The following is a 20,943-nucleotide window of genomic DNA, read 5'->3' as shown; positions in this document are numbered from 1 at the left end:
CCTGAATGTATTCATTCGTGTCCACTGTCTCCAGATGACTCATCAAGATCTTGCGGGCTATACAATTCAATTCAATTCAAGCAATCTTTATTTCGATCGTGAAAGATCATAAAAGCGATAAAAACAAATTTCATCAGTAAAAAACATTATATAAAAATATTTTAAGAGAAATGCCCCCAACTCATGATTTAGAATCAGATTACCAGATAGAGCATTGTAATTTAAAAAAAGAGGAAGATATTCATAGGGCTTTAGAGTTCCTAAGAATTATTGCACGTAAGCGCCACATTGCCGTCAAGAATTTCGCCATTGCAAACACGGTTGGTGGCGATAAGTCTGACTTTAGGACTGTAAGCCGGGGCATAGGTGCGGAAACCCAAGTTCCTCAAGTAAGGGACCAGCCAGTATTTTCTGATTCTGCTATAAGCTCTGCAAAACAGAACCACATGGAGATCGCTTTTGAGTTTATACTTGCATGCAGGACACTCCCCTGTTTCCAAATTGAAAGCCCAGGATTTTGTAATAGACCTCAGTGGAAGGGAACCGTATCTCCATTGCATGAAAATCGTCCGAACAGACACAGGCATCATAGTGTCTAGTACATATTCAGGACTATAGGAGTCTTTTGATTTAATAAAATTGTCCGTTAGGGATCCGTCCCGTGTGGAATTCATAGTTTTCTGAAGCATGACGCTATAAAACAGGTTTGAGAGATCCTTTCTGGAAAGCCTTGCAGCCTCTGCTTCTGGGTTGGACCATAACTCTGGAACTCCGAGAAACGTACACATGTCCTTAATGTACTTTAACCACTGGATTTTAGTAGCATAGGTTGTTCTCAATAATTCCTGGAGTTCATTTCTGTAGTGTACAAGTTCTTGACTACCCCACAGACGCCTCCAGTAGGTCAGTGGTTTAAGACCCAGTTCCTCCGTGATTGGACGCAATGCCAGATCCATTCTTAGGGGGAGTAATGGAGTACTCGGGGGAAGTGCCGCCAATTGTCTTATAAAATTATTTTCCGCAACCTGTATGGTGTGCAATCGTATATGTCCCCATAGCTCACCTCCATAAATGATGCCCCCCCGGGCTTGGGCTTTATAGATGTGAATGGCGGGTGCCAATGGACGGAGTGGTGATTTTTTAGCAATTCTTGTGATGGCACCTGCCCTCTGGGCTAGTTTTGTGGTTGCTTTTATTTTGTGTGGCAGCCAAGTCAGGTTGCAGTTAAGAGTTATACCGAGATATTCTATTTCGTGTACTCTTTCTAGGGATGTGGTTCCTAGATAAGGATTAGGGCAGCTTTTGGGTCTGGGGTTAAGGATCATAAATTTAGTTTGAGGAGTTTATTTCTAAACCCCTTTCGTTACAAAACCCCAGAAACCCATTCAGTACCCTCTGCAGCCCCATTGGTGATTTTGAGAGCAGCAGGGTGTCGTCCGCGAACATAATCGCAGGCATATCTCACACGGGCATAATTGTTGGTATGCAGCCTAACACCTGGAGAATATCTCCTGGGATGCCCAATTCAGCAAGCACCGCCCACAATTTAGCCCTAGGAACTAAATCGAAGGCGGCGCGGAGGTCCACAAAGACTGCATACAAAGTCCCACCTTCTGAAAGCACAGTCTTCCAATATATGATATTCAGTCTTAATATTTGGTCGACCGTTGAAACTCCTTTTCTAAAACCCGCCTGGAGGGGGCTCAGAATGTCCATCTCCTCCATCCAACCTAACAACCTATCAAGAACTAATCTACCAAACAGTTTTTGGGACACATCAATGAGGCTGATTGGGCGATAGTTGGCTGGGAGCAGAGGCGACCCCTTTTTAAATATCGGGACCACCTCCGCTCCCAGCCAATTATCTGGTATTTTCATACCTCCCAGCACTGCATTGAATAAAACTATAAGGTAAGGTGCCCAAATTCCTGGTTCATGTTTAAATAGGTCACCCGGCACCCCATCCAAGCCCGGTGCCTTTCCAGTGGTAAGTCCTGCTATCGCCTTCCTAATGTCAATTATAGTGAAGGGATCAGAAATCTGTCTAAGAGGTGTTATTGGCATTTCTGCTTCTGTGTCCTCATTCTCTATGGAGTACAGTTGCTGGAAGTGTTTTTGCGAAACGTTTGCAGCAATATTGGGTTCGATTGCAGTGGGTAAATCCCCACAGCCATGATTGATTATTCTCCAGAATCTACGGGAGTCTCTTGTTGCTAGAGACTCCGATAGATTCTCCCAATGCTGTACATCCCATTCTATCTTAGCGTTAGCTGTGAGTGTTTTATAGGCCTTCCTTCTGGCGGTGATCTCCTCCCTCGGGCTTCCTGCTTTTAAACTGGATAGTAGATCGCGTTTTGCATCTCGGCAAGCTCTGTTAAACCAAGTGCGTTTGTTCAGGCCCTGGGGTCTAGGCGCTCTGGTACTGAAGAGGTCAGCTTCAAGCTTTCTAATTAAGTGTCCATGGACCTGTGCTATGTCCTCGCTGGTCTCCCTTATGGAACCTAAGTTCCATAACTCAAAGGCCTCTTCCAGGATTGGAATGATTCCAGCATATAAGCTGGCTATCTTATCTTCACTAGAGGCGAGGTTTTCCCATTTAATCCTCTTCCTGTTGTTATCCAAGAGGTATCCCTCTCCATGCTTTTGCTCATATGAGAGACTCTCTTCCAGACAGGGGATAGCAAAATCTAATTCTAAAGCATTATGATCGCTATCCTGTCTGGGCGAAACTCTTTTCCACGCCTGCAACTGAACTAGGAAGTAGTCCAGTCTGGATTCTCTACCCACCTTGTTAAATGTGCATTTGCTTGGAATGTCTGACCTAGTACGGCCGTTACAGGCTCTCAGGCCGTAGGTTAAGTTGAGTGTGTTTATTTGAACAGCCAGCGGGGTCCATGCTCTGGGAGGGGGGCTTCTGTTAAAGGAACCTGCCAACTTGAATCCTCCTCTAGGGAGGGTCCATCAAGTAGGCCAGGTAGCGGTTCAAAATGTGAATTAAAATCCCCCCCTACCAGGTATGGTAGACCCTCTGGAATGGTTTCTAGAAACTGGGACAGTGCCTCAATGGTTTTGGAGGTGGCAGCTATTGGGACTGGCCTGGAATAGAGGTTTATTACAAGTAACTTATAAAGTTCCGGCCATTCTAGTAAAACTGCCAATATGTCCTCCGAGTCCACAGTATATCGTGAAGCTGAGCAGCCTAAGTCAGTGGCCACCCAGGTCGCCAGACCTCCAGATGGTCGGCCTCTCCCGCCCCAGCTAGCTTGTATCGAGAAGGTCTTAAAACCCCTATACATGGTCTCTTCCCTTGCCCAAGTCTCTTGAAAGAGGCAGATGCTTTTTGAGTTTATTAGTTCAGCCCACAAATCTGATTCAATTTTATTGGCCAGGCCTGCCAAGTTCCAAGAGAGCAATTTTAAAGATTGAGTCATGGAGCCCAGCCCGGAAGTTTATTCGATTAGTCAATTGTGTTTTATGTACTGGTCGGGCTAGCCTCTTTGTCTGCTCATGGTCCACGAATGGACCCTCCAGATTAGTTCCCCTTTCTTCTCTCTGTGATCCTAGCCCAAGTTTTCGATAAAAGAGTTCTCCTCCCCATTGGTGCAGGTGGGGGTTTTGTGGGTGCCTTTGTCATAACCTGAAAATCGCCTCTGTGTCCTTTCAGGGATCAATTGTCAATCTACCATTTCGAGACAATCATATCGATTGTAGAGGGGTAGGGGCGGAGGCTGAAATTGTCTAGGGGGCCAAGGCGCTTCTCTTCCAAATCCTCCATTGCCCTTTCCTCTACCATTAACAGTCTCCCACCCTTGAGGGTCGTCATAAATTGGCGGGTATTCAGGCGATGTTCGCATTAAGTTGTAGGGGGTTCTATTTCCTCCCTGATAACCCCCCCAGTTTCCCTGTCGGTTTTCTAGGTACCCTTTTCTCTGATTGTTAGTTGTGTGGGTGTTTGCTGGATAGAAGAAAGCAAGGGGGAGTAGATGGATGTTACTTCCCTCATCCTCTAAAAAGGAGCCACAAATGTAGGAGACTATTCCTGGTTCTTTAAAGCTCACCAGTATACAGTCACCACTAATTGTTTTAGGTTTCTTTCCTACCCACGAGACTCTTCTGACCATGCGAATTTCGCTTGACATACCTCTAGGAAGTGGTCTGTATGTAGATAACCACTTCATTACTTTATTTTTTAGAGAGTCCCCTGCCTCATATGTGTCTGGTTTTAATTCGGGCACCCCCGCTAAAATAGCAGTGTATGGAGCTACCTCAGGTGGTAGATTGACGGTGACTGTTTTTTGCACTGTTTTATTAGAGTTCTGAGAGTTTTGTTTGTCAGTTAGTGACGATTTGGGTGGGCTTTTATGGTGTAAATGAAAATTTATAGAATCAGTGACTGTGTGTGTTTGTTGTACACTGGATGGTTGATTATTGTGAGTTCCTGCTGGGGTCGCTGGAATAGCTGGGTTGGCTTTCTGGTTTAATCGTTTGTTGTTAACTGGTTTAGGATTTTTGGTGCCGATTGTTGTTGTTACGGCATCAATACCATTGGCCAATCTCAGAGGGTTGGAGTTATTTTTGGGTTTCGGGTCACTGTTGGGGGCTGTGGGGCAAGGAGTCCCAGGTTTACAAAAGTCCATGAACTGTAATGCAGTTCTCTCTATTTTAATTAATCTTGCTTCCATTTTTATCAAACGGGCTTCCAGGGGATTTATAATTGATTTGAGGAGATTTCCTATGTCTGCTAATGTTATATCCTCTTCAGCTGCCTCACTATTATGTTCTGTTGATGGGACTGGCAGATCAGTTGAATTAATTCTGCCTGGTTCTGGGGGAGGGGCATCTGATGTCGCCAATGGCGGTCTATCCTGTATAGAATTAGCATTCCCTAAAGCATTGTGTATTGACCCAATCTTTGATTGTTTAGCCTTCCTTTCCTTAGAACTCTGTTTCCCTGTTTTTCTTTTCTGAATTGCACCCTCCCTTTTGCCCCTATCTGTGTTTTGTGGCCCTATAGAATTTGGGACATTTGTTGCAAGAGGAGATTCTTCCCTCAATAGGATAGGGATTTGGGTGGCTAGTTCAGTGTCCTCTCCACTGTTTTGTGTGTTCGGTGGTTGCGTGATTTTTGTCAGCGGCAGCGAGAGGAGACTCATGTCTTCCGGGTCAGTTATAGATCCCTCTGAGAGATCTATGCTGGTATGTAGATGAGCCCCTCCGCAGGCTCCAAGTTGAGAAATGTCGGTATGCCGCCTGTCCTCTGGGGTTTTCGCCGTCGCTATGATACCCATCGAGGACCTTCGAACCCACTCTATTTCTTGCGAAATACGTCTTTCTAAGAGGGTGATGTCCTCAATTAACAAAGATCCCGCTTAAAGAAAATAGTTATCTATTTTACATTGAATGGGAGCGGTCGTTGTAGGTCCCGCGGCCACCACATTAGCTTTACTCCTTGTCTCCATTTTGCGCTTTGCAAGCAGAGTAGTTTAGGAAAATTGGGGAGATGCTGCTTAAGCAAATGCGGTAAAAGAATTATAATGTAAAGGGGGTGGCCCGTTCAGTTCACTAACGTTCTCGAACGGCCTCAAACGGCACGCTCTTTGCCCGGTCTTCGCCCCGTGCTGCGTCCCGCGCTGCGGGAGTATGATGGTAAGATGTAGGGGGCGTAAAGGGCGGTGGGCGGGCCAGCAGGGAGAGCGGACCGGAAGATGACAGTCGGTCGCGCAGGGACTCCTGGTTGATGGAGTCCCTGCTACGCTCGCAGCCCCGCTGGCTGCCTCTTGCCCGGATCCGCCTCTCCTCACTTCCGATGTTCTGCCCCTTTTGCTCCGAGGCGATGCGGCACCCGCGATGCGGCACCCGCGATGCGGCACCCGCGAAGCGGGTGCCGCGAGATGCTGGTCTTGCCTCACGAAGAACGCAGAGTCAGCTCCTGGCAGGCGTTCCTCACAGGTAAAGTCTTCACGCGATAACGGTCCCACGATGGCAGGGTGGACAGAGTCTTTATGACCCTCAGGTGGGCGGTGGGCGGGCCAGCAGGGAGAGCGGACCGGAAGCTGACAGTCGGTCGCGCAGGGACTCCTGGTTGATGGAGTCCCTGCTACGCTCGCAGCCCCACTGGCTGCCTCTTGCCCGGATCCGCCTCTCCTCACTTCCGATGTTCTGCCCCTTTTGCTCCGAGGCGATGCGGCACCCGCGAAGCGGGTGCGGCGAGATGCTGGTCTTGTCTCACGAAGAACACAGAGTCAGCTCCTGGCAGGCGTTCCTCACAAAGAACGCAGAGTCAGCTCCTGGCAGGCGTTCCCCACAGGTAAAGTCTTCACGCGATAATGGTCCGGTACTGATTTCTGCTGAACTGTCTAACATTGTCTTTGCCCACTCCCCGTTTTTCAACTGTGTCCTCAGTATTCTCGGCATGGTTGATTACTCTAATACTGGGTACCTTCTTTTTTGGAAATTGAGATTTTTTACTCTGAGTAGGTTCCTTGTCTTTGAACTTGGTGTGCTCTCCTGGGTCTGACCGTCCTCTTCTTTCCGATTTCTGCGAAAAAGATCGAGAGGGACGTGTATCAATACTTTGATATCTATCAGGTTTTTTCAAATTATCCCTATTTCTAAGGTTATATCTTTTCTCAGAGGGCTCCCTCTGGGGAGACTGGTGTTCTCGAGTCGGAGTTCTTTCCCTCCGTCGAGGAGACCTTCCACTGGACTGGAAAACTTTTTCCTTGGGAGTGGATTGTTTATTTCCATCCCAGTTCTTTTTAGGAGTGTTTGAATTATTTTTAATAAATAATTTTTCAGGATTTTCGAGCAGTTGGGGCTTTACTGGTTTCCCACCCAAGCTGTCTCTACCTAATTCTTCATAGCATTTCTCTATGATTCTGGCAAGCTCAACTGGCTGATCTGTTATATCTGTTTCCTTCAACTTCTGGCGGATCGCCACAGATGCTGCTTCTCCTTTTATGTTGGCTAATAATATAGCTGAGACCTGCTTGAAGTCTTTCAGTAATTTCATACAAAGAGTTAAAGCAGGTTCAGGACCGTATTCATTTTGAATCTGTTTTAGCACATCTGGTATTACCGCCATAGACGGAACACCATGTGTTTTTGTGTAAATGGAAGCAAAGACTGTACCCCAAGTGTCACAGTCCTCCACGTGTGGTGCGATTCCCATAGGAAGGCAGATGGTCAAGATTCTGTGTTTCTCGATAGGGGTAGTATCCGGAAATACTGCCTCTATTTGAGTGATTTTCTGTGCTAACCAGAAAGGAATTTGTTCCCGTTTTACGGGTGTTTTACCAAGACATGACTGTATGTTCTGTGGTGTGATTTTATTAGTGTTCCCCTGATGAGGGGGCAGCTGTGGTACATTAACAGCTGGTTGGACTGTTGCAGTCCGCATTACATATTGGACTAATTGCCTATGTATTTTTATAAGTGTTTTTAGCTGTACTAACAGCTCTTCTTTAGACATTTTTGCAATGTCCGGATGTGGTGTGTAGCTGGCTAGAACCGGCCACGTTGCTCCTGGTCTACCTAGTGGACCGAGCCTGGTAATATGATCATTATGTTTTAGGGCGCCATTAAACCAGAGCAGGTGCTCTTGGAATTTTAGTGGGATTTCAGTCTCCTCGAAAGGAGCGTACTCTTCCGGTGGTTTCTCTATTTTGTAATAGTGAAACTCTTTTGTTCTAGCGTTTGCCGCTGGAAAGTTTATCCATGAATAGAATACCTCTGTCTGCCGATATTCGTGTGCCTCTATCACGAAAATTACTGTACCACCTTGTGGTGTCAGTCCGTTTTCTATAAGTTTAAACGTTATAGATTTTCTAAAATGTACCAGGATGATAATTGCATCCGGGTCAGTAGTCCCGTCGGGACCCTGCTAAGTCGCATCTGCTGCGGCCCCAGTGGTTCCGTTTTCTCCTGGCATTGTATAAATGCAAGGTTTGCAGAGCGGGTCTCCAAGGAGACAAAGATTAGGTGCACAATATTATGGAACACTGTATACTTCCACGTTGAATAAACCAGAGCTTTACATAGGAATCTCTTCCTACTGAGTTCGGGCGGATTTTAACCTTTCACCCACTCCAGACGTCTATTGGAGTATTTACGGGAGAAAGGGGTCTGTGTGAAAAATGCACGAGTGAGTTACTCTAACGTCTTGCGTTAGTTTATCGCCTTACCAAACGTTGGGCGCCATGTAGTGTAGTTCCTATTTTCCCAATAGGCCCTGCGCATTGGAATAACATAAACAGTAGTATCGACGTAGAAGTGCGGATCTTCCAGGCCTCCACTGACTATGCTAAACTTAATTAGGTTTGTTACCATCTAGCTCAGAGGTCACTGGAAACTTTCTTGACTGAATAGGAAGTGATCAGCTTCCCTGGCACAGCCAAGAAGGGATTCAGTTTTCCAACAACCGTGCAACATGACAACTTTGCTCCTCAGATCAAGAGTCAATCTCTAGGGTCGTGTGAAACAATAGACAGTTATTTTATTTCAGTCAGTGGCTGTGCGGTTTACTTTCACAATATGTAGAGAATAGAGAGACGGCCGTTGTCAATAAAGGGTAACATTTATTGAACAGTCTTTCTTCTCGTACAAGAGAAATGAATTGCCACAATTGCAAGACTTGTTATTATAAAAAGTACGTACAGTAAGATGAGTATTGCAAAATAATACTGTAAAAGCATTGATATGGTTTCTTAGCCATACAATGGTTTAAAATGAATAAAACATATATACATTCATATATACATTAGGCTAAAATACTCAACTGGTGCTTCTAACTACGCCTACCCCAGTGTACCTGAACATTCATCGGTACCGTCACCAACTCCGCTACGATCACACCTCAGATTCGCGACGCCAACCACCTACAATGCATCCTTCTCAACACCCGTTCGGTCCACAGGCACGCCATCGACCTATGGAATCTACTAGACACCATCTCTCCAGACGTCGCCTTCCTAACAGAAACATGGATGAACGCTTCCTCCGCCCCAGACATCACCATTGCCATCCCTGAAGAATATAAGATCACACGCAAGGACCGTACCGGCCACACAGGAGGAGGCATCGCCATCGTCCATAAAAAATCAATCCACATCTCAACCAGCTCTGACATCAATCTCGCCAACTCTGAACACCTTCACTTCCAGATCCACATCGACCCCAAGACCACACTCAGAGGCACCCTCCTCTACAGACCACCAGGACCCCGCGCAAAATTCAGTGAAGACATCACGGACTTCATCACTCCACACGCGCTCCCCTCCAAAGATTACATCCTTCTGGGAGACCTCAACTTTCACCTTGCAAAGAACAACGACCGCAACACCACCACCCTCTTGGACAACCTCGCCAACCTCGGACTTAAACAACTGGTCACTTCCCCCACCCACATCGCAGGTCACACACTCGACCCTATCTTCACCTCCAGCAATCACGTCTCCTTCAGCCACACCACGGATCTCCTCTGGACTGACCACAGCTGCGTTCACTTCACCTACAACAAGCCGAAACCCATCAACCACCCCCAACCAACTCTGCAAAGAAACTGGAACAAAATCACCATCGACCAGATCTCCTCATCGCTCTTTCTAAACACCCCAGCCCACTCTTCTAACCCAGACCTAGCCGCCACCAACTTCACCGTATGGTTATCCAACAGCGCCGACATCCTAGCACCACTGAAAAAACGTCAAAGCAAACCTGGCAGCAAGAAGGCCTCATGGTTCAACGATGATCTTAAGAAGTCCAAGAAACTCTGCCGCTCCCTTGAAAAGGCCTGGAAAAAAAACCCAACCACTAGCACCAAGGACGCCTTCAAAAACGCCACCCGCATACACCACCAACTAATCCGAAAGGCCAAGAAAACAGCATTCAAGGATCGACTAGACAACAACGCCCACAACAGCAAGGAACTTTTCAACATCGTCAAGGAATTTACCAATCCCTCGGCCAACTCCAACGACATCACCCCCTCTCAAGCCCTCTGCGACTCCCTGGCGTTATTCTTCCACAACAAAATTGCAGAAATCCACAACAGCTTCGACAACCAACCCGGAGTCCAACCCACCCAACCATACACTGAACATTCTCCCCCCTTGAACACCCTTTACGACTGGAACCGAATCTCCACTGAGGACACCATCCGCCTGATGAACTCCATCCACTCAGGATCCCCCACAGACCCATGTCCTCACCACATCTTCAACAAAGCAGACTCCGTCATAGCACCGCACCTCCGTGACGTCATCAACTGCTCCTTCAATTCCGCCACCTTCCCGGAAAGCTGGAAACACGCTGAACTCACCGCCCTTCTGAAAAAACCCACAGCAGACCCCACCGAACTCAAAAATTACCGCCCCATCTCGCTCCTTCCTTTCCCGGCCAAAGTCATCGAGAAAGCTGTCAACAACCAGCTCGCCGCCTTCCTCGAAGCCAACAAATCCCTTGACTCCTCACAGTCTGGCTTCCGAGCAAAACACAGCACTGAGACCGCCCTCATCGCAGCAACAGACGACATTCGAACTCTACTGGACAATGGAGACACAGTCGCCCTCATCCTCCTCGACCTCTCTGCAGCCTTCGACACAGTCTGCCACAGCACCCTTTTACAACGCCTCAGAAACATCGGAATACAAGGAAAAGCACTTGAATGGATCACCTCCTTCCTCACCGGAAGAACCCAGAGAGTCCGCCTTCCACCATTCAAGTCCGAGGCCACTGAAGTCATCTGTGGCGTACCACAAGGATCCTCACTCTGTCCCACCCTCTTCAACGTATACATGAGCCCCCTCGCGGCCATCGCCCACCAACACAACCTCAACATCATCTCTTACGCGGATGACACTCAATTGATCCTGTCTCTCACCAATGACCCCAGCACCGCCAAAACTAACCTACACGAAGGAATGAAAGAAGTTGCCGAATGGATGAAACACAGCCGTCTGAAACTGAACTCAGATAAAACAGAAGTCCTCATCTTAGGTACATCCCCCTCTGCATGGGACGACTCTTGGTGGCCGGAAGCCCTTGGAAAAGCACCCATCCCGACAGACCACGCACGGAACCTAGGCGTTATCCTGGATTCTTCACTTTCAATGAAAAGACAAGTCAACGCCGTCTCCTCATCCTGCTTCAACATTCTTCGCATGCTCAAAAAAACATTTCGCTGGATCCCCACCGAAACCAGAAAAACAGTCACCCATGCTCTGGTCACGAGCCGACTGGATTACGGAAACACCCTCTACGCAGGTACTACCGCTAAACTCCAGAAAAAACTCCAACGAATCCAAAACGCCTCAGCCAGGATCATATTAGGCATCCCGCGTAACGAACACATCTCTGGTCACCTGAAAAACCTCCACTGGCTACCTGTCAATAAGAGGATCACTTTCCGACTTCTAACCCACGCACACAAATCACTCTACGATATCGGACCAGAATGCCTCAACTCACGACTGTCCTTCTACACCCCCTCCCGCCAACTACGTTCTTCCAGCCAAGCCCTCGCCACTGTACCTCGCATCAACAAGACCACCATGGGAGGTAGATCCTTCTCATACCTGGCAGCTAAAACATGGAACTCACTCCCCACTTACCTTCGCCTTACCCAGAACCACCTAGCATTCAGAAAGCAACTTAAAACGTGGATATTTGACACGTAATCCTCCTCCCCTCCCTAAGCGCCTTGAGACCCTCTGGGTATGTAGTGCGCTATATAAATTCTTTGACTTTGACTTGACTAAGCCTAATACTTGGGAGGGGAGTAAGTAAGTAGCTTTAAGTTAAGTTGGTTTTGCCAAGGTTTGCTTCAAGAATTCTCTCCAAGGGTTTAGTCAACACCATACCTCTGGAATAGAATGATGGAGGTCTGGTATCTCCTTCAGCGGGTCGATATCCCAGTCACCCACAAGGGTAGACTAGAAACGCCGGAGCTGGATTTCTCTGCAGGAGAAAAGACAGCGTCTCTCTCAGCGCGTCGAGGAGGAGGAGGAGGGGCAGCGTCCGCGGGCAGCTTGCATCTGCTGGGCTCTTTGCAGGGGGACGCCTGTTCAGCTCCTAAGTTCACCACACCATCGTTCGCTCGTTAGCAGCGATAGCAGTAGCGATAGCAGCTATGGTATCATCAGCATAACAGCAGCAGCAGCAGTGATGGCATTGATAGCTTCAGCGAAAACAACAGCATTTGCTTAAGGCAACGTTGGTAATATTTATACCTGAAAGGTGCCTTGTTTGACGTAAGTTTTTGGACATAAGACGTCAATAAAGATGTCACTAGGAAGTGATCGTCTATCAGTGCTCATTAGAGTTCTATTACTAATCAAAACACAGCAAGCGGGGATTTCCAGGTTGCTGAGTTTTTATCTTGTTGAAGAACTCGGAGTGTTAACCTAGGAATCTCAGATAGTAACTTCTGCTATGTCATTGCACTAATTGGTTGCAAAGGAAGTGGCAGAGAAAGCGATTCTGAAATGTGGCTCTGTTCGTGTGAGGCCAGAGACGAGTTTCTGAATATTGCACTTGAACGGTTATGCCAATATAGGGAATAAATGGATTTATAGCCGAATAGGGGTATAAGGTCACAGTATCGATCAAGGTCCTAGATTAGAACGCGACAAGACAATATTTATCCATCTCCTTTGTAGGGTCATCTATAATCCCTGCTTGCCCCGGTTCTAATATCCTGATGAAGACTCGCATGGCCCAGGCTCAAATAACCGCAAGGCCCTAAGACGAGTCGAAACGTTGACGCTCTATATAAAAAACCAGGACCACCTTTCTCTCTATAATTATGTGCAGATATTGATGACATATAATTTGCCTTGAATTACCTATGAGAGAATTCTTTGTACTAATTGAGTAGCCAGGTTACGCAGAACGTGTGAATGTGGATCCGCTACGGCTCTATACAAATCAATTTTTAATTTTATGTCACTTATTTGAATTTCTTTTTCCTTCTTATCACTTCACACATCTTATTGCACCCTTTTGGTATGCTGCATGCTTTGTTTGGGGAAACCAATATTTCGTATTGAATTATAAACTGAAATATGTATTTTTGTTTGACCCTGAGACAATAGATTAAAATATTGTTCTTGTATCTGAAGTGGATGCTGTTGCCTTTATATGTTTTTATGAATATATGCATATATTGGACGGAGCTGATTAATGTGTATATGCTCAACATTTACATAAGTAAGGATTGATTACTGATTGATTCAGTGTACCTAACTATAGAGGTCTTGGACCACTATTGTTTAATACCGTATCACATCTGCCGCATGCTCCTGTCCATGCTTCAGTGCACCATCTCCCTTTCTGATACAGTCCAAAAATGCCCGGCCTGATGTGTCCAAAAATATCTTGAGTGTCCAAGTTAGTGGGTCATCATCTTGCCATACCATCACTCCACTGTGGGTTCTCAAGTATGTCTGCCACATCTGTAAATCTCACTAAATCCTGTATGTCAGCCTTATTCTGTGATAGGCTTCAATGTTCCATTCATTCCAAAAGCCATCTGTCTCCTGAAGGCCCTCCTTGGGGACACCACCCTGCAAGCAAAATGTAAGTGTCCTTGTTTTTTTTCAATGAAGCACATCTCCCACTTGATTTTTACCAGAGCCTGCACCCGCAGATTCTTTAATGCTGTTAGTTTTGTCCTTTGGCAGGTGCAACTCCATTTTCATAGAGTTGAGCATCATGCCCAAAAATGTCAAACTGGTGGTGAAGCCTTTGATGATTTCATCTACCAAAATGATCCCAGGAGTGTTATCACTTCCTTGAAAATTGCATTATTCTCTTCTACCTTCTCATTCAACACTACGATCAAAAAATCATTGAGACTGTCCCCAGATAGTTGACTACTGGGCGCAGGTGCTAAGGACTATGTCACAATCAGAGGGGGTATCCCTGTTACCTGAGCCCAGGCGATGCTTGTTAAACATATGGGAACCAAATGACCTTACACGTGCAGGGCAAAGTTGGGTTACAATGGGTATGATGGTGGCCAAGAGGAATATAGCGCAAAGGTGGGGAAGAGCAGAAAGACCTACCTTGACCGCATGGGGTAACGACATGGACGCAGCCATGGTAGCGGAGAGGGCGGTGTTCAGTAGCAGGGGTTGCCCGACGAAATGGACAAAAATCTGGGGGCATGGAACAAATACAGGGGAAATATTTGCAAGCCGCCCTCGGACCACGATGATAGTAGTACGGATTCAGAAGGAGACTGAGGACCCTGGAATAACTGGAAAAGGTTCACTCACCAATGTTGTAGAGATGTACACTTGTAAAACTGTAAAAATTGAAAATGTCTCTAATGTTAAGATACAATGCTCAGCTATATGTATATGCTTAAAAACGAATGCAATGTACTAAAAGACAAAAACGAATAAAAAAAATTAAAAAATAAATCACATTTGCTCACAACACACATACAGAATATCTTCCCTCTAATAAAAAGACTACTGCTAACTTAAAAAAAAATCATTGAGACAGTGCAGCACTTCTTCTGACATTGCCACCACCTGACTGCCCACTCCATAAACTAAACAAGGTCAAGGTGCACCACTTCAATGTTTACAGAGACTGTTAACTTTGATAAGGTTAACAGAAATAATCACATCAGCTATTACTTGTGTTCTTTGAAAGTTCTTTTATTCGATTCAGTTGAAAGTGAAAAGTATATACAGGAGCTACAGCCGACGCGTTTCGTCCTCTTGGGACTTCTTCAGGGCTGTTTACAAAAAATGACAATATACAAAAACATACAGTTAAAATTTACATTAAAAAAGAAGCAATTACGCTCATACAGAAAATGCCAGGCTTCATAAACAATACATTACAAGATTAAAAACTAGTGCAAAGCTTATATACAAAAATGCCAACACCAATTAGAAATAAGTGACTTGATTGAGTTAAAGAGAGCATTTTGAAATTACTATCAACAAAAAACAGCATATTCTGGGTTATTGCATATTGTTCTCCATATAGGTCTATCCCTCTTTAGTCTGTCGTCCCCACCTCAAAGATTTGTAGAATATCATATATATAACGAAGTGGGAGCCCCAGCATAGAGAAATTAACAGCAAAAATAGTCTGTAGCTGTCATGCGAGGATATTGGCGCAAAAATGAAAACATACCAAAATTAATCATAAGGTAATGTTCTTAGATCTTCTCCCGTGGTTATTGGGTACGTGGGTATATCCGTGACGTTCTATTATAGTGAAAGGGGCATCTAGAAATGATTGATGAGAAATCATTAGTGAGAGGTCTAGTAACAGCCAACTTGCAAGAGGAGCACTCTAAGAGACTCTGAAGCTTCCAATAGCTATGAATGGTTGCGAGTGAAACCTATGACCTACCCTGTTCGACAAACAAATCTCCGTGGAGGAATCTGTTCTGGCAGAGCCGTTCTTGTTAATAGGCGGTGTGTATCTATTTGTAGTCAAGTTCAGCCAAAACACTCATGAATTGAGAGGTATTTCAATATTGTGCATACAAGTCTCCTATGGGACAAACAAAGTTTTTTTTTTTATAGAAATTCTACTAAGTGACAGCTCAACAGACTAATACCTTCTTGGTTTATAAGGGGAAAGGCTAGTTATTTGAATATGAGCAGCGAACATAATCATAAGTGCTTCCATAATACTTTTCTCATACTAGTCATAATCAACCATTAAGAATAGAATAGCCAGTTGTTTGGACATAAGCAATGGTCAGGATCATATCACTTACATCAAAGTATAGATGATAGTCCAAATAGTGCTGGAACCAGGGTAGTAAGCATGGAATGGAAGTTCTGTCTGTCTATATAAAGCAAGAAAAGGGGGACAAGGATGAGCATTATTTTGTCCTAAACGTGCGGAAAAGTGACCTAGGATTCCTTCACCTGGCCACTCCTATCTATGGTGCCATTGTGTGGCAGAACATTTTACAATAACTATCCACTTAAAATACATGTGTACTGTGTAGCTTATCTTACCTATTGTTATTTGCTTGTTGTAGGGGAAATATATATTGATCCTCCTGCTTGGGCACTCTAAGAAGATCAAAGGAAAAAAGAGAGAAGCAGGGTTTCAATGGAAAAAGTGGCCCTGAGAAGCTTCATATTTAAATATAGCATCTCATTAAGAAAAATCTTTTTACTATGTCTACTTAATTTAAGTGCGAAAAAGCTAAAGATAAAAATATCCATTAAATAAAACTGAAAAACTACCATTATTATTTACCCAAGACTCTCTTTAAAAATCAAGAGTTCTAATAAACCCCTGTCTTATCTATGTTGGTGTTCCTCTTACCTTAATAAAGTGAGCTAAAGCATCCCCTGGTTCCTAGATCAGCATGCAATACGACGTCCTCCTCCGTCAGGTACCGGCAGACTACTAATGCATTTTGCACAGTTTATATACTGGCTTAAACTGTTCCTAATTAACCACACCTGGTTTAAATCAGTAAATGAAATCGGCGATTTCCATGGTGGCCATATTATGTAAGTGCCCGGTTTCTATATTAAACTGTTACGTGAAGCTTAGCGGCCGCCATCTTGTGTCGGAACGGGGTCCCGTTCTGAAACAGGAAAAATTGCTGGTATTTTATAAAATGAAATAGATCCTATTATCACGGAAGCGTATGAAACCGACCACATCGTGGTTTGTTGCGCATACCTGGTTTGAATCACTAAATGATATCGGCGATTTCCATGGAGGCCATATTATGTAAGTGCCCGGTTTCTATATTAAGCTGTTACGTGAAGCTTGGCGGCCGCCATCTTGTGTCAGAACGGGGTCCCGTTTTGGACCAGAAAAATTGCTGGTATTTTATAAAATGAAGTAGATGCTATTGTCACGGAAGCGTGTGAAATCTATCACGTCGTGGTTTATTACGCTGTTATTAAATGAGTGAACCGCGTTAGTGGCAATTGTGATTAAGTTAGAGGTACACCCGCGGCGGACATATTGGAATGGGAAAAGATGTTATGATGCAATAGGGCCAAGTAAGCTTATTTGGGTCAAAGCTACTAGTGTGGGGAAAACCCAGTGAAACACCGCATTATCATAAATTGTATCCGATCGTATAGAGAGAGGCAGACGAAACCTAACACAATGATGTTAAGGGAAGGATCGAAACGCGGTGGCCATTTTAGTTTGGGCACGATCGCGACGGTCATTAAGATAGAGACAAGTGCCTAATCAAACACAACAAAGGTGTGTCCTTCCCTCTAGTTACTAAGCCTATTTCCAGACAAAAATAAAGAGGCGTAAATTAACACTCGTATTCATTTATATCACCTAGTTTGTAAAGATATTTATACGTCTATCAACTACTTGACAAAGATCCTTATTCTCAAATATAAATGTGCACAAACTAATACACTGAAGCATCCCTATCTATTTGGAATATTTCTAGGGTGCTCAGTCCATCCCCATCGAATCTTTTAGAAGACATAACATGGCAGCCAAATAATGCTAGAACTAAATTGGGGGACTGGTTGTGTGTGGTGTGTCATTTAAACTAGAAAGCGATTAATCTCTAATATTTGGGTAAAAGGTAGAGATTTAAACATAGGTTTCCCCGAACGAAAATCAAGACCTTTTTGTATTGTGATAACCCTGTTTGCCAAGAATAGTGGCACTACCCCATATAGGAACAATATGCTACAGGTAGGGTTTAACTTATCCATCTCAAATACACTTTTATGAAAGACAGATACCAGTCAATAACAACAGATTATTATTAGTTAACATACAACCATTACTTTGTACTCTGTTTCATAAACATTTTCAAAAAACATTCTGAGCACATTCAATCTCAATGATAGTAGATGAAATGTAAAGTACAGGACATAATGGTATCTAGCTCTTGTGTGAATGGACTTTAGGAGAGAACACGTATATGGATCTTAAAATTAGTTTTGGCCGATAGAAACTAGAATGGGTGTAAGCACAGCCATTGACACATAGATGTCAAATGTAAATACCCTCTAGAGTTACTCATTGATATCCACGTGAGACCTATGAGATGAGGTAGTGCATTTCGTCATCATAATTATGTCCCAATTCAACACTCCGCATTCTACATATCCATTCTGCTTCACATTTTCTTAAGGCTAGGGTTCGGTCACCTCCTCGAGGGTTCAACTGCACGTCTCGCAGATGGACGGTATTGATTGAAATGTAGATTTAACATCCGTCCGATCCTACTTTTGCCATGCCGGACAACCTTAACCCTTGCCTTCTACTCTCTATCCCCTCGCTCACCCTACCACTATGCTTAAGGACCAGTACTACAACTGAACATATAGCTTTTCTGCCCCCACCATCTCCAGTATTCCCCTCATCACCCTTGCCATCTGCAAAAGAGTGCAGTGCCCTTGCCTTCTCTGCCAGGGATCTTCTTGAGAAAGGAGGTGCCCTGTCCTTCTCCATCATCTCTTGCTCCAACTAGACAGCCACTCCCTACAGGATATCTTCATTGCTTGTGTTGGGGTGCATGTGCCCTTCACACAAGAATTTTCAATTGTCTGTATGCCTGGAGGCTGCCTTATCCCTGGTCTGTGCATATGGGGGCTCCTGCCTCCACTACTACCTTCTGCTCCTCTCAGTGGTTTCCACCATCCAACTGTGCCCTCCACTGGTCTGTGCCATTGATACACTCCCTTGGAGCACTCTTTTGCCTCAAAAACCAGTCCCGAGGTCCCTCTACAAGTCCCTGAATGCCTGTGCTCATTCCCTCATGAGTTGTGCCCTCCTCCTGCCTCAGAAAGATTTACCTCACGAGCGTGCCACTTCCAATGCCCCCTTTTCCTGTCCTTCTTCTCTGGCTGGTGCTGTTGTCCCTTGCTGGTCGCAGTCTGCTCCACCTGTCTGAGGGGGTGGCACCCTCTGTGAATTTCTAGGGGGAAGTCCGCAATTCCTGGACCTTACCTTTTAAAGAGGCCTCCAGGGTGGCGCAACTGTGCCTCAACCGCAGACAGGTCTACAGTGGGGCCCTCCTGTTCCCTGCCTGCAGACTCCTTACTGACCTGCAGACTCCAAAGAAGGTGGGGGGAGATACCAGGATTGTGGCTGCTATGCTCCTGCGGGATGAAACACAGGCACTGACTGTCCCAGAAACACTAGATGAAACAGCCCTCCCTCTTTGGCCTACCTCTAGGCTTCGGCTGCTCAGTTAAAGGTGTCTTGTCTCCGGCATGTTTCCCACCCCTTGCAGCGTTGCGATGGTGGCCTGCATTACTTGGGATGAAATGCTAGTCAAGTCCATTGTTCTTGTTTCCTCCAGAGGAACTACTCTGCAGTGAAGAGGGAAGCTAATGACGCAATCACGGCGGCCACTACATTATGGCTTCTGCGCCTTCCTCAACTATAGCCAGACTCTGCCCGGGACCCTTCTTCCCACTAAACACAAGGACCCAGGAAAGGAACCCTTTGAAAATTTGCTTTGCTCCTACTATTTATACCAGCATATGAATATTGCAGTGCTGTGCGCTCACCCCTGTATTGTTCAGGTTTACAAGATTTGTTATCTCCACAGTCGAATGTGGTATAATATTAAGACTAGTTGCTCATTTACCAAAAAACAATACTGTCATGTTCGGAGTCTTCTTTTTATTATTTTACTTTTATTGGTTGATGGTCAGAGTCTTGATCATTGGCCCACTTTTGATCGAGGGTAATTTAATGTAAGGGCTGTATTTTAAACCCATGGAAATGTGCACTTAAAATTGCCATTGATAAATACAGTTATAAATACAATACATTTGACCTGAGAAAACTTAAACTGCATTTCTGATGAAGGGACTAATAAATGTTTGAAGTGTAAATAATTCAAATCTGCGACATATTCAAAATAATCACATATAAGAAGTAATGTATATATAGGACATTGCAGTGTTCGAAGCATTATGGAGGCTCTGCATTTGTTACAAAAAATAAGCAGTTACCTTTAAGTAGCACGGGTTAAATCAGTTCAGTGAATCTTTATAAAATACTTTAACATATTTGACACAAATAGATGTTTCAAGTATTTAGTATCGGTTGTTTGTTTCCCCCTACAGGCTCCGATGCGTGTACGGCTCCAGGATGGGTTCTTTCTAACGGCAAGAGAGTCTGCTTAGTTAGCAACATGGTTTAAGATTGAAGAAATCATCCTGACACATTCATGAAAATTCTGAAGACGTGTAACTCATCAGCCATCATTCAACTTCATATGTTTAGCTTGGCTATTTGTAGTGCATTCTCTTGAGTTTGTGTGGTGGCAAATGCATGTGCATCTTAATAAAAATGCAATTCTTTAATAAAAACGTATTCATTCTCGTAAATCTTCTGGTGACCATGCAGGTATAATAGTCAACTCTTCTGATTAGCATATATGCAACAAACACTTTCAAATATGTTTACCACATGGACCAGATTACAGAGTGCACAATTAGGGGACTGCAATTTGCTACCGATTGAGCAGTGCAAATACAACTTTTGGAATCACTATCCGATGTAAAATTACATTTTTTGAACCAGTTTTCACTTTGTAATTTGCCGTCTTCTAAACGTTCTAGAGTATATTATTTAATCCAACTTGGCTTTAACACGGCAAGTGGATTTGTTTTGATGAATACATATATCCAGTGCCATGCTTACGGTGGGCGGAACATGTTGGGGAAGGCTCCGGAGGGAGCAAGGGCTCAGAGTTATAACTGAGCACCCCATGTAAGTGAAGTGGCTTCTCTAACATTGGATGTGCCCACTACAAGTGTCCTAGATCCCCTTCTGGTGCTACAGGCCCTCATACACACGTGTGTGACTTACCTTGTGGTCATGCCCTGATCCTCTGGTGGTCCTAGTAGTAGTGCGCTCCACAAATGTTCTGATTGATTGATTCTCACAATCTTCCTAACACACATTTTTTCAGGTTCTCTAGTGCTAAGAGTGGAAATG

General features: G+C 44.7%; 1 protein-coding gene across 1 annotated transcript in view; it reads left to right on the top strand.

Moving 5' to 3' along the window:
• The window catches only part of LOC147722864 (uncharacterized), a 336,466-nt gene extending 316,212 nt beyond the window's left edge, over positions 1 to 20,254 (top strand). Inside the window, exon 6 of the mRNA XM_086966907.1 lies at positions 20,067 to 20,254. The gene's annotated coding sequence lies outside the window, so the exon portion shown is untranslated. The remainder of the gene's footprint in view (positions 1 to 20,066) is intronic.
• The last annotated feature ends 689 nt before the right edge of the window (positions 20,255 to 20,943 follow it).

The sequence above is a fragment of the Lissotriton vulgaris genome, chromosome 4_1, assembly GCF_964263255.1.
Source record: "Lissotriton vulgaris chromosome 4_1, aLisVul1.2, whole genome shotgun sequence".
Lineage (NCBI taxonomy): Eukaryota > Metazoa > Chordata > Amphibia > Caudata > Salamandridae > Lissotriton > Lissotriton vulgaris.
This window is presented reverse-complemented; position numbering and strand designations above follow the sequence as displayed.